Here is a 15450-nt window from a genome sequence, read left to right on the forward strand (position 1 = left end):
GTCAGCCATAAGGGTCTTTTCGTCAAGACCCCTACCAGGAAGTCCCCCAGATGTTTGGATGTGCTAAGAAGGTTGAAAGGTGAGTCGACATAAATGTCATCGTTCCTGTCAGACCATGAACGTGTCCATTTTTGATAGTCCTGTAGTGTGACTGCTATAGTTCGAGGAAAAAAGAAAAATATTTGTAAAAAATAATCATATTTAGGTTTAAAACAATGAACTTATTCAGTTACTGTAATGCCCAAGGTCAGCAATGACTCAAAATGGCTGCCAAAGTGAGAGTCCTGTGGTGTGACAGCCAGTCCTGTAGTGTGACATAATTAAGTCAGATGTCTAGCTAGATTCTTGTCTGTTATGTTTGACATATTAAATATAAATATATATCTCTATATATATATTAAACAAATATTATACATATTATTAATATATTAAACATAAATATATATATATCTATATATATATATATATATATATATATATATATATATATCTATCTGTCTCTCTCTATATGTATATATTATATATCTATATACATCTGTTTGAACATGACATCTTTGTTTGTTTGTGTGGTATGTTAACAGTCTCTGATCATTGTTTTTAAAGTAATTTTTGTCAGTTTCAGCCATGAGCAAAGAAAGGACAAAGAGGTACCGGGAAAGGTTAGCACAGGATGAAGCCAGGCATGAGGAGATCCTTAGGGAGAGAAGAAGAATGAGTAAATAAGTTTATAATAGGGAAATGGAGTTGGTTGAAACATTCTCTAAGACGTACACTTGTGTAGAAAACATGCAACAGCTGTCTCTGTTCCATCAACTGATATCAAGAAAAGAAAGCTAAAGGAGAAATTCAACCACGAAATATAACCAGCCTCCCAAAACATAAGAGAGCAACGCTTCGAGAGGAATGGAAGAAGACAAAGAGAAGGAACAGGAAGAAGAAGAAGGATCTGGCAGCCATTTTGGACATTACTGCACCATCACCCGAAGAACTTGATGTGTCCTTTAGTCCAGTTCATCTTTCTCCTGCTTATGGTGCTCTTTCCCCAATTCCAAGTCCCCCCAAAGAGGTTTGTCAAGCCAAGTTGAAAGCAAAAATGAAGAGGCTGGAAAAAGAAAACAAGGAGCTAAAAGCAATGCTCGATGGCATGAAAAAAGCCAATAGTAAAATGAGGGCTCAAAAGCATTGCTGGAATAAAGCTAAGAAAGCACGTCAACCTACCATCAGATCATCAGATACTGTAGGCCGGAAAAACAACAAAATGCAGCGACAGGTTTTGTCCAAAACCTTGAGCGGGCTACACTCCGAATACAACCAGGAATCTAGCTTCACACAGAAAATGTCTTACCGGCAGTTTGCTCGCTACAGGCCCAAGCATGTAACAGAGGCCAGGCCAACAGATAGAAATACCTGTGCATGCTACCAACATGAAAACATGCGCCTGCTGATTGACTCTTTGGTTTTTAAAAGCATGATTTCAACCAAAAGCCTGTCTAATCTTCTTTCTTACATTACTTGTAACACAGAGGAACAAAATTGTATGCACAGGCAGTGCACCAACTGCTGTTTTGATGAGGTACGTCTCAACTCACACAACCCTGCTGAATTCACTAGGTGGGAGCAGTGGGAGCGGGTGAAGGTTACTGTAGGAAAAGGTGTTCATGAACTGGGTTAAAAAAGAGGTTGAGGGAACGCTGGGAGAGCTGGCAGAGACCTTCAAGCGTCACCTGGAGTCAATTGCATCACATCAATTCAATTGGATGCACCAATCAGCCAAAATGAGGGAGTTAAAGGAGAAATTGCAAGAAAATGATTTGGTGTTGCATGTTGATTTCTCCGAAAATTATGGATGCAAACTGAACACAGTTCAATCTTTCCACTTTGGTGGAAACAGAAACCAAGTAACCATACATACAGTGGTTGCCTATGTAACAGTTTTATAGTGTGGTTTATATATTTATATATAAATATTTACATATTTATAGTGAATTTCCCCAAATGTTTGACCTGTAACATGGTACATTATTTATTTAGTTCCACTTGTCATTTATTGTTGGTTCCGATGGGGCGCTAATTGGGGTCGCACACGCCCAGACTTCCTCTCGTTTGGCAGTTTGGAAAGGGGGTAAGTTGGATTTATGAGTCCTACATCATAAATGTTTTGTTTTAGCCGTTGTCTCATTGTTTTCATGACACATACAGTATATATTTTTCATGGTGTATGAATGTTTACTATGGGTTCCGCTGTTGGAAAATATGGCAAATATGCAAATGAGTGTAATAAGATCCGAATTGAATGAAAGGTATTCAAGTAGGAGCTAACGGGCTAATTATGCTGTCGTAGGGATGTCAGCGTTATCTCCAACTGCCCGCGTGTGATATACCCTGTTGTCCTATGTTACAGGTATGTGTGTTAATATTTAAAGATCTGTCAGTATTTAATTTATAATTATTCATGTATTTTTATTATTTTCATTTATTATACTTGGTACACACTATACGATCACAGTATTGTCTTCTATTATTTTGTGCTCTCGTTTGGCAGTTTGGAAAGGGGGGATGTCAGCGTTATCTCCAACTGCCCGCGTGTGATATACCCTGTTGTCCTATGTTACAGAAAGAATAAATGCTGTCAGATCCATTCCACGTCTCCTCTGCATTATCGGCCAACTAGTCATACGAAGACCTGTGAACATTAATGTAACAGGCTGAAGTCTGTTACACCTACACCAAAACAGCCATTCAGAGTTTTGCAACCGTCTCAAAATCCCTGAGACACGATGAGCGTGCTGTATGGGCTCACTTACAGCCAGTCAAAGGCTGTCAAAAGACCTCCAAATGCAGCATGACACAGTTTGAGTCACTTCACCTAATCAGTGATGGTCCTGTGACACAGTATCGCAACAAGACAAACTGTTTCCTAATGAGTACTGTGCCATTTACCTGGGGGTTCCAGTGTCTCACATGGAATTATAGTGAACAGGGCCATGGAAAAGGAGCTCCTGATGGGGTTGGAGCTTGTGTGAAGCGGATGGCAGATCAGGCTGTCCAAAGGGGAGCTGATCTGCAAACTGCAGAGGCCCTATTTGACTTCTTGTCCAGCAAAGAGGAGATGAAAATTCAAATTAAATGGATAGAGGAAAAGGACATAGAAGAATTTGACAAACTGCTCCCTCCTGTGCTCCCAGCTGTGAAAAGCATACTAGGTACACACCAGGTTTACACTACAACACCAGGGGAGGTGTTTCATAGGGCAGTAAGTTGCTTCTGCAGCTATCCAGAAGTGTGTGGCTGCTTCAAGGTCACAAAAGTCATAATGACCCCTGACAGTCCAGCTCAAGAGACGACCTCTATCCCGTCCTTGGATGAAGATGTTGAAAGTGACCAAGACATGTTTGAAAAAGGAAAGTTCATCATTGTGAAATATGATGGGAAGCGATATGTGGGCCAAGTGTTGGCCAATATTCAGGTAGAGGAAATGCAGGCAAACTGTATGGTTCAACATGGAAAAAAGAATGCCTTCCAGTGGCCTGACAAAGAGGATAGCATTTACTACTCTCAAAGTGACATCATTTGTACAATTTCAGAGCCTGAGCCCCATGGTCGAGTTGCAAAATTAACCAACCTGGACTGGCTCATGTTCAACACATAAGTTTGCCATTGCTTCATCTTTTTTTTATATATATATTGTCTTGTTCACTGCATTCTTTGTTCAAAGAACTGATGATTTTAACATGCTTTTTTACTTATTTTAGCATGATTTTAATTAACAAAATGTTAAATATTCAATATGTCTTGTTCACTATAATTTTAGTTCAAATTCATGCACTAAGTAATAAGATTTTAATGATATGTTGAATTTTCATTAATGTTAAAATAGAGTTTGTTTGTTATAAAAGAATTCAATAAATTTCACCATAAATGTTCATACAGTGTCTCATTTCGTCCTGTGGTGTGACGGGACGTCCTGTGGTGTGACATCACTTCAAACACAATTAAATGACTTAATTTGTTAACTAGCTTAAATAATTATGTGCATTTGAAAACATTGCATAATATAACTATCAAAAGAAAAAAAGAAACATTTTCAAATATTTTTTCTCATTTTACACAATATTTCCACTGGAGAGTGATAAAGATGGCACACGCAAAGAATAGAATCGAAAAACAGCTGTGAAAAAAAAACATGCAGAATTTTAATGATCATTCTTTAAGAATACTTGTTAAACTTAAAACATACCTGATTTGTATTTGAAATCAATAATATTTAAATTCTTTTAGTTTTTTTTATTATTATTGTGTCATGCATTAGCATGCCCAGCCCACAAGGGCTTACAAGACACCATTATAAAACAGACATACCAAAAACCAAAAGTAGATGCTAAACAATACTAACATTGACGATATAAACCATCCTGACGTTTCATCTAGGCTTAAAGACCGGGTAAACCAAGAATAATTATGGGTTTTGAGTTTATAATACCACAGGAAAATATATTATTAACCACCCTGCCAAATTTGAAGGACTAAAAAAATCGCGAAGTATATAAAATTATGCTTCAAAGTTGATGAAAAATGAGCAGTAACCCCAGGCTCAGGACGGTGGGGGCGTGTGCACTGCAGGCCAGGAAACCACGCCCATCACCGGAGAGGTCCAGCCCCTCCTAGCCTGGTTGGCACGACTTTCCAATGTTGATACTCAGCATTGGGTCTGGCCAAGACGTTAAGAGAATCCATTTCTCAAAGCGCATCCTTCAAACCTGGTTTACCCGCCCCCCTCAAATGCCTCAGTCTGCTATTGGTCGAAGCCAGAATAGGCGGTGTCGAAGCTTAAACCAATCACACCGCTCTTTCCTTTTTCTTTTCTATAAATGCCTCCAGGGCTGCTCTCTGCTCGGTTTTCAATACAAATGTCCGGTTGAAATCTTTCAACACAGCATCGACTGCTGTGTTGAACGCTGTCCGCTGCTCCATGCTGCTGTTTACGATGAGGTTCCGGTCGCTGCTCTACAGCGTCACTTACTTGAACACGCCTCTACCCAGAGCCGTTGGAGAGGCTCGACGTTGATTGGCTCTCGAAAAAGAGGGTGGAGTTCCCGAAAATTCGGGAGACAGAAATCGAGTTAATAGCACGGTTGGCCAGACTAGAAGTCAGCAGCGCTTTTGCGAGGCGTGACGTCACTAGTGTGGGCGCGACCAGGCTAAGCCCCTCCCAATCTCAAAGCTGAAAATGGACAGCAGGGGGCGGGTTTATGTGAGTATGACCGCTTTACGTAACGCGGTCATCGATGTAGACCCGCCCATTTTAAACCTGCACACAGAACATTCTCTGAGGCCTAGCTCCTCAAGGAAATGATGAATGGGAAAAATATTTTTTACATGTTTTGAGGGACACATTTAAGGCCTAATTAATATGATAAGAAGAAAAATACTGAATTTGGTTTACCCGGTCTTTAAGTAACAAAAGAGGCTAACTTATAAACATTAAAGGTAAACAAACATTCCATCCTGGCATCATCATTACCCCCAAATATTTCAGGGTTTTGAGCAAACAGTTAATTTACAACAGGTACTCTTAGTTCATCATAGAAGGGACAGTATAAAAGAAAATTATTCATTCTCCACTTCTCGTAAATCACAAAATTCAGAGTCTCTGTTCCTCTGGGATATTTATAAATCTGCCGACCTCAAGTGCCAGGGGAAGGATTCCCATTCTTAATTGGGCAATCAAGGATCTCTGATTTCTTGGTAAATTTGTTTTAACATATAATTCTGTTTCATAATTATGCTTGATTTGGATATATGTCCGTAATTTCTGTTTTAACATTATATCATTTACCCATTTTTCATTGAACCCAACAAGTAACTTTTTTCTAATTTTGGTTATGCTGCATGATAAATTATTTCTATAGATTGTTATGATATTTTAGTCCAGGAAAAGCCGCCGAGACAGGATCGCTTTTAACTCAGTTTATTTGGTTAAGGTTATTGATCTATTGTCTATCGTCTATGAAACAAAAGGAGGGATCGTATATAACACGCGTGGAGCGTCTCTAAGCTTTACATCTAATCGATACGCCGCCCAAGAGATTCTGCCTCCTTTGTTCAGCTCCTGCTTTTTATAAACAGGTGAGAGTAGACTTCTTCTATGGTTCTAAAAAACTTGCTCACTTCCTCTGAATGTCCGTTGCTGCCCCTAGTGTAAATGTTTGTAACTTTGTTAAATGTGCTCAGTATTGCCCTCTGAGGTTGTGTGAGAGTATTACTGCTTAATTTGTCAAATGTGTTCAGTGCTGCCCTCTGGCGATTGTGAGGGGAAATTACCTCTAAACTATGCTTGGTGCTGCTGGATGTGGCTATGTGAGAGTATTACAAGATATACTGAAAATCGGCTTCTTCAAAGACAGCATGAATCTCTGCGGCCCATGGAGAGTTCTGGACTTTACTCCAAAGGAAAACTTTCTTATTGATCCTGTCATCTGACATATTAATAAAACGATTCCACAGTCTAATCATATCACACTTTCTCCTTTTTATACCAGGAATCCAGCCCATGTCACCCTGAGCAGCCAAAGAGGGAACATATTTATGAATACCCAGAAAACAGTGTATAGCTCTGTTTTGTACTGCATCTGAAATCCTTCTTTCTTTAAATCCCCATACCCCAGCAGCATAATTTACAATGGGAGAAACACATGCATCATACAATTGAGAGTATGTAGAATAACCAAGGTCTTTACATATTTCTAACTTGTTAACAATGGAACACAAAGCTCTGCCAGCTGAATCAGCCAGGAGTTTAATTCCATTTTCATAATTCATAAATTCATCAAGTGGAAATCCTAAATATTTATAAACAGATGTATTTTCTAATGGCATGTCAGAAAAAGTAAAGATTTTCTCACTTCTTGGGACACCTTTTTTTCTAAAATGAATTCTGTGTTTTACTCTGATTTATGGACAGCCTCCATCTGCAACACCAGGTCTGTACTAAGTTTAACATATTCTGTAAATCATCCTCCGATTCAGCCAGCAGAACAATATCATCCGCGTACAACAAAATACCCACAGTTAAATCATTCAAATGTATACCTAAATTAGAATTCTTGATTTCAAAAGCCAGGTCATTTATATAAAGAGAAAACAAACTAGGGGACAGGACATCACCCTGTTTAACACCAAAGGGGGTTTTAAACCAGTCAGCTTGAAAATCATTTACCTGAACACATGCAACTGGGGAACTATACAGTGACTTTAGAGCTTGATAGAATTTACCATCCACACCTCCTTTTAAAAGTTTTAAGGCAAGCAGATCTCTATTTACCCAATCAAAAGCCTTTTGGAAATCCACAAAACATACAAAAGTAGATTTATTTTCTGCAATTCTTGTCCTGACAATTGTTGAAATTGTATGAATATGATCAATGCAGGCTCGACTCCTTCTGAACCCATTTTGTTCATCAACTAAATATTCGAAATATGCTTGTAATTTTGTAACAAACACAGTACTTAAATGGAATTCTAATTAAATAATGAAGTCAATGTATCCATCAATTAACAAAAATCATTCATCTTTATGGGTTCACACATTACAAGACAATCACAGTTTTCAAAGAATACTGAATGAAGGCAGGATGTTCCTCTTGCGTGTCTGTCTTTGGGGTCTCAAGTAAAACATATATTAGAAAAATGCAACAAAAGCATCAGAAATGTTTTAATAAAAAAAAATATATACAACCAACCCACTCTGAGCTCAGTTTAGAACTTGTGACCCCATGTTCTCTTACTATGTACAAGCACGGTGTTTGTACTCGAATGTTCAGTCCATAAAGTCAGTTTTTCCCCGGCTCTGGGACCAGTGAATGGATTTTAAAAGAATGGCGCTATTTGAGAGCCCTTGAGAAATCCCACCGTGAATGAATTCCACCAAGTCTGCGTTTATGCGGTTCATTCTACTTTCTTTTGAGTTGGTTATGTCATGGCCATTATGCTCGCACATCTGCCTCACAACACAACCCCTGAAGTTGGCGCTTGTTACAAAATGGAAGGACACATACGCTGGACAGGAATTTGCCCTTGTCGTCATTTCAGAGTTAGTTGGAAGTCTGTCTGACTTAACCTACTTATGTCTAGATAACTCCCAGTTATCTTTCAACAACTGGATACCTCTGAGTTACCCAGTGTGACAACATAACCCAAGCTGCATTGAAGGTAGAGCAATTCAACAGGCTGCCTCAGAGGTAGCCAGCATTACAGAGTTAGTTGGAAGTTGGTTAGTCTCAATGTGCACCTTACTTAAAACAAGGTTGAGTCGTACTTGTCACATATTGATTTAGTTAGGTTACTTGCCACCATAACTTGAATGTCCACCATTGCTAGTTATTTTAACACATTGACTGCAATTGAGCTAACCATGACTTTAAAGAGTTAGCTAAAAATTAATTGGCTGCCTGGAAGTTAGCTAGCTAACTTAGTTAGCTTAAAACAAGACTGAAGACTTTTGTTTGCTTTAGCTTTCTGCTAAATCTTAAATCTACAATGCTTCTATTTTTTATTTTATTAGTAACTTTGCCTTTATTTTCTCACTTTCTAAAATGCATTTTTTTAACTGCCTTTCTAAAACTTTTTTTTTTTTAACTTTGCCTTTATTTTCTATCTATTTTACTTTTTACTTATCTATTATATTCTTTTATTGTATGACAATGTTTATATGTGAAGCACTTTGAGTCTGCCTTGTGTATGAAAAGTGCTATATAAATAAAGTTGCCTTGCCTTGCTTAGCACCAACGGCTAGCCCGTTAATAGTAAACCATATCCTTGATATCAACATACTGATATTTATAACACATTGACTGCACTTGTGCTAACCATGACTTTAAAAAGTAAAAAGAACAGACCTAGCTTAGGTGTCTGTTCAGTCAAGAAACACTAGAAAAAGAAAAGTCTGCCAGGCTGTGCTGCCTTGAAGGTAGTCTAGTCCTAACTAGACCTTTGTACTCATTTCATTCATACCGATGGTCTAGAACTGCTATAGAGACAAACAATTGCTCACTTGAAGGCGGGTGCTGTTGAAGTTTAAAACCTATTGGCTCTGCCCAGTGCCACTCCGGATCTGCCTTAACCAATCGCTAACGTTTGGTCGTGACGTATTTCTTCCTGCTGCTTCCTGGTATTCGTTTGACTACAACTGAAACTCGCGCACGACCTGTACGTCACTGTTCTCAGGCCGCGCCTCCTGTTCGCTGATTGGAGGGACAAACTTGAGGGAAAATAAATTGTACTGAAGGGAAATGAAAATCGAGTGGAAGTATGGAGGCGGACGGAATCAGGCTACCTTGAAGGCTCCGTTGGGGGCACAAAACACCATCGAGCTCAGGGGGCCGGTGACAAGACGCTGTGTTGCACTTTCAAAATAATATTTAAAAAATTTCTCCTCGCAGTATAATTTTTGGGTGGGACAAATGCGCCTGTCTATAAATATTGGAGGGGACACGTCCCCCCCGGTTCCTACGCCCTTGGCATTTCCTATTATAGGCTACTATGTAAAATGCTGTTTAGAATTAACGTTTGTATCAAGAAAGAAAGACCCATCAAGACATCATCACAGCCGTTTTCGTTGGACATGGCTGAACCCTGCTTTGCACATGCCTTCCAGCATCAGTCAGGTATGCAAGGAGTGACACTCTTATTACTTGACCGCGATCTGGCATCGATTGCTCTTCCTTGGGACCCCGGATGTTAACACTGAATTTCAGCGAGGGTCAGTCTAGGGAGGAATTAGACGAGTCCGGTTATGATTTTGGAGCAGACGTGTACTGTTGAATGAATAAAGTACCAAGCCGCCAAGAATCAGTGCCCGTGTCTTCCGACCCACTGCCGGTCATAGTGAAGGGTGTTACTCCCGAAAGGACATCGGCCCTGGAGGGACGTCTCCCCTGTGCTCCCCGACTACGGTCTGAGAGCCAGAAAACAGGAAAGGTGTAACATTGGCGACCACGAAGGGACCCTCTCACGCAAACGGAAAGGCAGTGGTGAGCAAAGAAAGAACGGTGAAATAAACCGGAGAAGTTAGAAGAGACAAAAGAATAAGCGGGAAAGCATTGTTTACCTGTTTCAGCTAAGCTAAGATGGCGGACGCTAACCGCCGTAGCCCGTGCAATTTCGGCTACTCAAAGTCCAACCCGTTCGTAACGATAAACGACGGTGATGTGGAAGAGACCATAGACACTACGAGTGAAGGAAATACAAGTTATTATGGACTTTCTAACGTGTTCCACCGTGAAGTGGAGCCTATTAAAACGAGGCATGCGGCGGCGCCATGTGAGCTCATTCAACCCAAGTTCTCGAGCAAGAACCCCTTCATTAATTCCGAGGAGGACAGTTACTGTTTTCAACGTGGTGTGGCCAACAAACAAAGTGACTTGTGTTCTCATGTGCACAACCACCAACCCCATGTACCACCATTAAACAACTTTATTCCACAACCTGCTGCTATTGCAACGCCACATTCAAACCCCTTTTCCTCGGACCAGGGGAGTTACATCCACAGCACCCCCAAGATCAGTTGCCCCCCAGCCCCCACATGCCTGTGCACCACCTGTCCTTCATCGAAGGATATTAACTATGGACATTTGCCGGAGCCAGGGCACAGTCAGACTATGAAGTTAAAGAGCTCTTTTCGCAAAGGTGAGCAGCCAAAGTCACATCAGCCCTCCTCTGAGAGTGAGGATGACTATGATCATCGAGAAAGAGTCCCCATTTTGAGACCCGGACAGTATGATGGCACCACACCCTGGACAGAGTTCCTGCACAGGTTCGAGAGTTGTGCTAAAGCTAACTACTGGTCCGCAAAGACAATGGCTGTCCAGTTGAAGTTCTGCATGGTGGGTGCAGCCGGAGCCATCGTCCACAGAAATCCCCGGTCCGCCCAGTGGGACTACGTCCGCCTGGTGGAGGAGATAGAAACTGCATACGGCCCTTCCTCGCAGCATGCAGCTGCAGTAGCTATCGAGCTGAGACAGCGTGTCCGCAACCCGGGTGAGGCCCTCCTTGTTTTGTTTTTGGAATCGAAATACGGCACCTCTTCTCCAAACAGCACAATCCGTTGATTCCCAAAATCAAGACGTGCCTGGGCCTGGCTCAGGAATGGATGGCCCAGGAGGGCCTCGTCACCAAGCAATGCAGCTAGAGCTCTAACTTCAACCATGTCCCCTCAAAGCTCAAGGTCCGCTGTGCTTCACCTTAAGGCCCATGGTCAAGAAATGAGCATTCACATGATTGTGTACGAGCTAGAAATGTGTGCTGTTTTGGACAGTGGGGCTCGGAAAAGTGTTTTTCCTCTGTCATTACAACGCCATTCATCCAGATGTCAGGCCTCCACTTCAGTCATCCATTGTAGAGACTCTGATCGGTGTTGGGCCTGGTGACATACCCGTGCTCGGCGAAGCTCACATCTCTGTCCAGATCCACAACCGTCAGGTGAGCGTCCTCTTCCTGGTTGCTGATATAGCTGGTGACGAGGCCCTCCTGGGCCATCCATTCCTGAGCCAGGCCCAGGCACGTCTTGATTTTGGGAATCAACGGATTGTGCTGTTTGGAGAAGAGGTGCCGTATTTAGATTCCAAAAACAAACCAAAGGCGCACGCAGTGAGAGTGGCCCGGACGGTGGTGCTGGAGGCTGGGCAGGAGTATGTGGTAAGAGGCAACATCCACCTTAAAGATCCAGTTGAAGGGGAATTGATGCTGAGCCCCACCAAAGGCTTTGTTGAAAAACACAGACTGTTAGTGGCCCGAGTTTTAGTGGAAGCCCAGCCCCATAAGACCATGCCCCTCCGCATCTTCAATCCGGGCAACAGTGCCGTAACCATTAAAAAGGGGGCCATCGTGGGACTCCTCCAGCCGGCAAATGTTCTGCAGCCTGCAAACGCGGTTGCCCACAACCAGCCTGAACAGACTGTCAGCAGCCCCCCTTCGGTCCCCCAGCACCTACAGGAGCTCTATGCCCAGAGCTCTACTGAGCTTAACCAAGAGGAGCAGCTGCAGCTAGCTCAGCTGCTGTGCACCTATGAAAATGTGTTCTCCACAGGACCCACTGACCTCGGCAGGACCAGCCTGGTTCAGCATGACATCGTAACCATGCCAGGCCTCCCAGTCAAGCAACCACCATGCCGGATGGCGTTGGAGAAACAACAGGATGCTGACCAACAGATACAACAGAGCCTGGGGGCAGGGCTGGCCCGCCGCAGCAACAGCAGTTGGGCATCGCCCATAGTGATGGTAAAAAAAAAAGATGGGACGTACCGCCTCTGCATAGACTATAGAGCCCTGAATGACTGCACGATTAAAGACGCATATCCTCTGCCCCGCATCCAAGATACGCTGGACACCCTCTCTGATGCCAAGTGGTTCAGCACCCTTGACCTCGCGGCCGGCTACTGGCAAGTCGAACTGACCCCAAGAGCACGCAAAGCAGCAGCATTCTGCACCAAAAATGGACTGTTTCAATGGAATGTCATGCCATTTGGACTGTGTAATGCTCCGGCGACATTCCAGCGCTTGATGGACCGGGTGCTGGCCGGCATGCAGTGGGAGACCTGCCTAGTGTACCTGGACGACATCATCGTTCTTGGCAGCGACGTTCCACAGATGCTGCAGCGGCTGGGCCAGGTTTTCAGTCGTCTCCACCAGGCCAAACTGAAACTAAAACCGTCTAAGTGCTGCCTCTTCCGCCGCCAAGTAGCCTACCTGGGTCACATTGTTTCAGAGAGCGGTGTGGCCACTGACCCCAACAAAGTCCAGAAAGTGCAGGACTGGCCAACACCGACGTCACTCCAAGATGTCCGTCGCTTTGTGGGCCTTGCATCCTACTATCGGCGGTTCGTTAAAGACTTTGCTTCCATTGCAGAACCTCTCCATGCCCTGACCAAGAAGCATGCCCAGTTTCGTTGGTCTGAAGAATGCCAGGCGGCATTTAAAGAACTCAAATGCCTGCTAACAACCGCGCCAATCCTGGGCTACCCACTCGACCAAGGCAACATGATACTGGACACAGACGCCAGCGACGTCGGTATCGGCGCTGTTCTCTCACAAGTTCAGCAGGGTGTGGAACGTGTGCTAGCCTATGGAAGCCGCAAGCTGTCCACAACTGAACAGAATTACTGTACCACACGGCGAGAACTGCTAGCCGTGGTCGACTTCACGTCACACTTTCGCCAGTATCTCCTGGGGCGGCGCTTCATGGTGCGCACCGACCACAGCAGCCTTCGGTGGCTAACAAGGATGAAGGAGCCTGAGGGACAGCTCGCCAGGTGGCTCGAGAGACTTGGCGAATACAACTTCGAGATCATCCATCGCCCTGGCCAGCTTCACGGCAACACAGACAGCCTCTCCCGGAGACCCTGCCGTCAGTCCTGTCCTTGTAAGCTCCCCAGCCCATCTCCTCAGTTGAACGTCAGTCACCAGGCTGTGCAGTGCAATTTGGACTCTGACATCAACCAGGCGATGCTGAGTCCAGTGGGGGTAGAGAGACACCCAGCTCCCGCAGAAGTAAGTCTAGTGGGGGTAGACAAGGCCCTGCCAGCTGACTCTAACAACTTTAAGTCCCCCGAGAAAATGTACCTGACTAAGTCAAAAGAAAATGAACTGTTTGGTTGGTCCCTGGAGGAGCTGCGACAAGCCCAGGAAGACGACGCAGACATTGCACCCATCAGGACCTGGTTGGAAACCAGCGGAGAACGTCCTGCATGGGTAACAGTCTCACCATGCAGCCCAGCCACAAAGACATATTGGAGCCAGTGGAAACGCCTCTACATCAGAGATGGAGTGTTAGTTAGACGGTTCTACTGCCTGGACGATACCCAATTCTATCCACAAGTGGTGCTGCCCCGCACCTTCCGGCCGGACATCATGAGACAGATGCATGAGGGACAAGTTGGTGGACATTTTGGTGTAGAGCGCACTGTAGCTCGGCTGCAAACCCGATACTTTTGGTACAGAATGAGGGAGGACGTTGCCCTGTGGTGTAACACCTGCACCAGCTGTGCATCAAAAGCCAGGCCACGGAAAACACCACAAGCCCCCATGGGCACTGTTTGAGTCGGAGCGCCTATGGAGCGCATCGCTTTGGATATTATGGGGCCACTGAATGAGACCGAGCGCAACAACAGATATGTGCTGGTAATACAGGACTATTTCACAAAATGGGTCGAAGCTTTTCCCCTCCCTAACGAACAAGCTGTAACTGTGGCTGAAGTGCTCGCCTCAGAGTGGGTGTGTCGCTATGGAGCCCCGCAGACACTGCACAGCGACCAAGGCCGGAACTTCGAGTCTGAGGTGTTCCAGAAAATGTGCACGCTGTTCGGGATCGACAAAACACACACCACACCTTTCCGTCCTCAGTCCGATGGACAAGTTGAAAGGTTCAATGCCACTCTGCAAAAGATCCTGGCCACGACAGCCGAGCGGTGCCATTGGGATTGGGACCTCATGATTCCCTACGCTGTCATGGCCTACAGAGCAACAAAGCACAGTTCAACTGGTTTCACCCCGAACTACATGATGTTTGGCCGGGAAGTGAGTGAGCCAGTAGACCTGGTATCCGGCCTGCCGCCGGACCCTGAACCAGCTCCCTCAGCCCCTGAGTTTGTCCGGCACCTTCGAGAGCGACTGGAGCTGGTGCACCAAATCACCAGAGATGCTCTCGGAGAGTCTGTGAAACGTGCAAAGAGACAATATGACAAGAACTGTTGCCGCACACATTACAATGTTGGTGATGCTGTGTGGTACCTCATCAAAGGAACAAAGAAATTCAAGAACAAAGTGAGGAAGTTCCTCCCGTCTTACGAAGGGCCATTCTTCGTTCTGGGTCAGTTGGACGACCTGGTTTATCGAATCCAGAAAGGGCCAAAGACTAAAGTAAAAGTGGTTCACCACGATCAGCTAAAGCCTTATCGCTGCCGGGACCCACTGGACAATACTTGGGCCCTGGAGCAAGCCCAGAGCTGGACACCAATGGAGGTGTCACCCCCAGACGACGTAGATCCTGCTGACACTCTACTAGGTCTGCCCCAGCTCTTCTCCGACGCTGATGACAGCTCCAGCTTTCCCCCATCAGATCCAGCTGTGGACATTCCTGTAGCTGCTGCTTCTCATCCCTCCACCACTCACCTTGACTCCTCCGTTCCTGTGGACTTCGAGGGCAGTGGGGGTGGTGCGGCGGTGCAGCACCCTCAGAGCCCTCGTTCTCAAAGGCCCCACCGCAGGCGTAGACCACCGACTCAGTTTGGTGAGTGGGTGGCTCACTGAGCGCCCGTGTTCATGGGCAGTTCCAAGACTTGAAGGGCAATGTTTACAATGCTAAAAAAAAAATAGTTGCTTATCGCTTATGTTTTGCTTATGTTTTGTATTTCTCTTGGTAAAGAATATATATATAAAAAGAGAACTTAAAGGTAAAAA

Source organism: Micromesistius poutassou (genome assembly GCF_964030765.1).
Source record: "Micromesistius poutassou genome assembly, chromosome: 5".
In the NCBI taxonomy this organism is placed as follows: domain Eukaryota; kingdom Metazoa; phylum Chordata; class Actinopteri; order Gadiformes; family Gadidae; genus Micromesistius; species Micromesistius poutassou.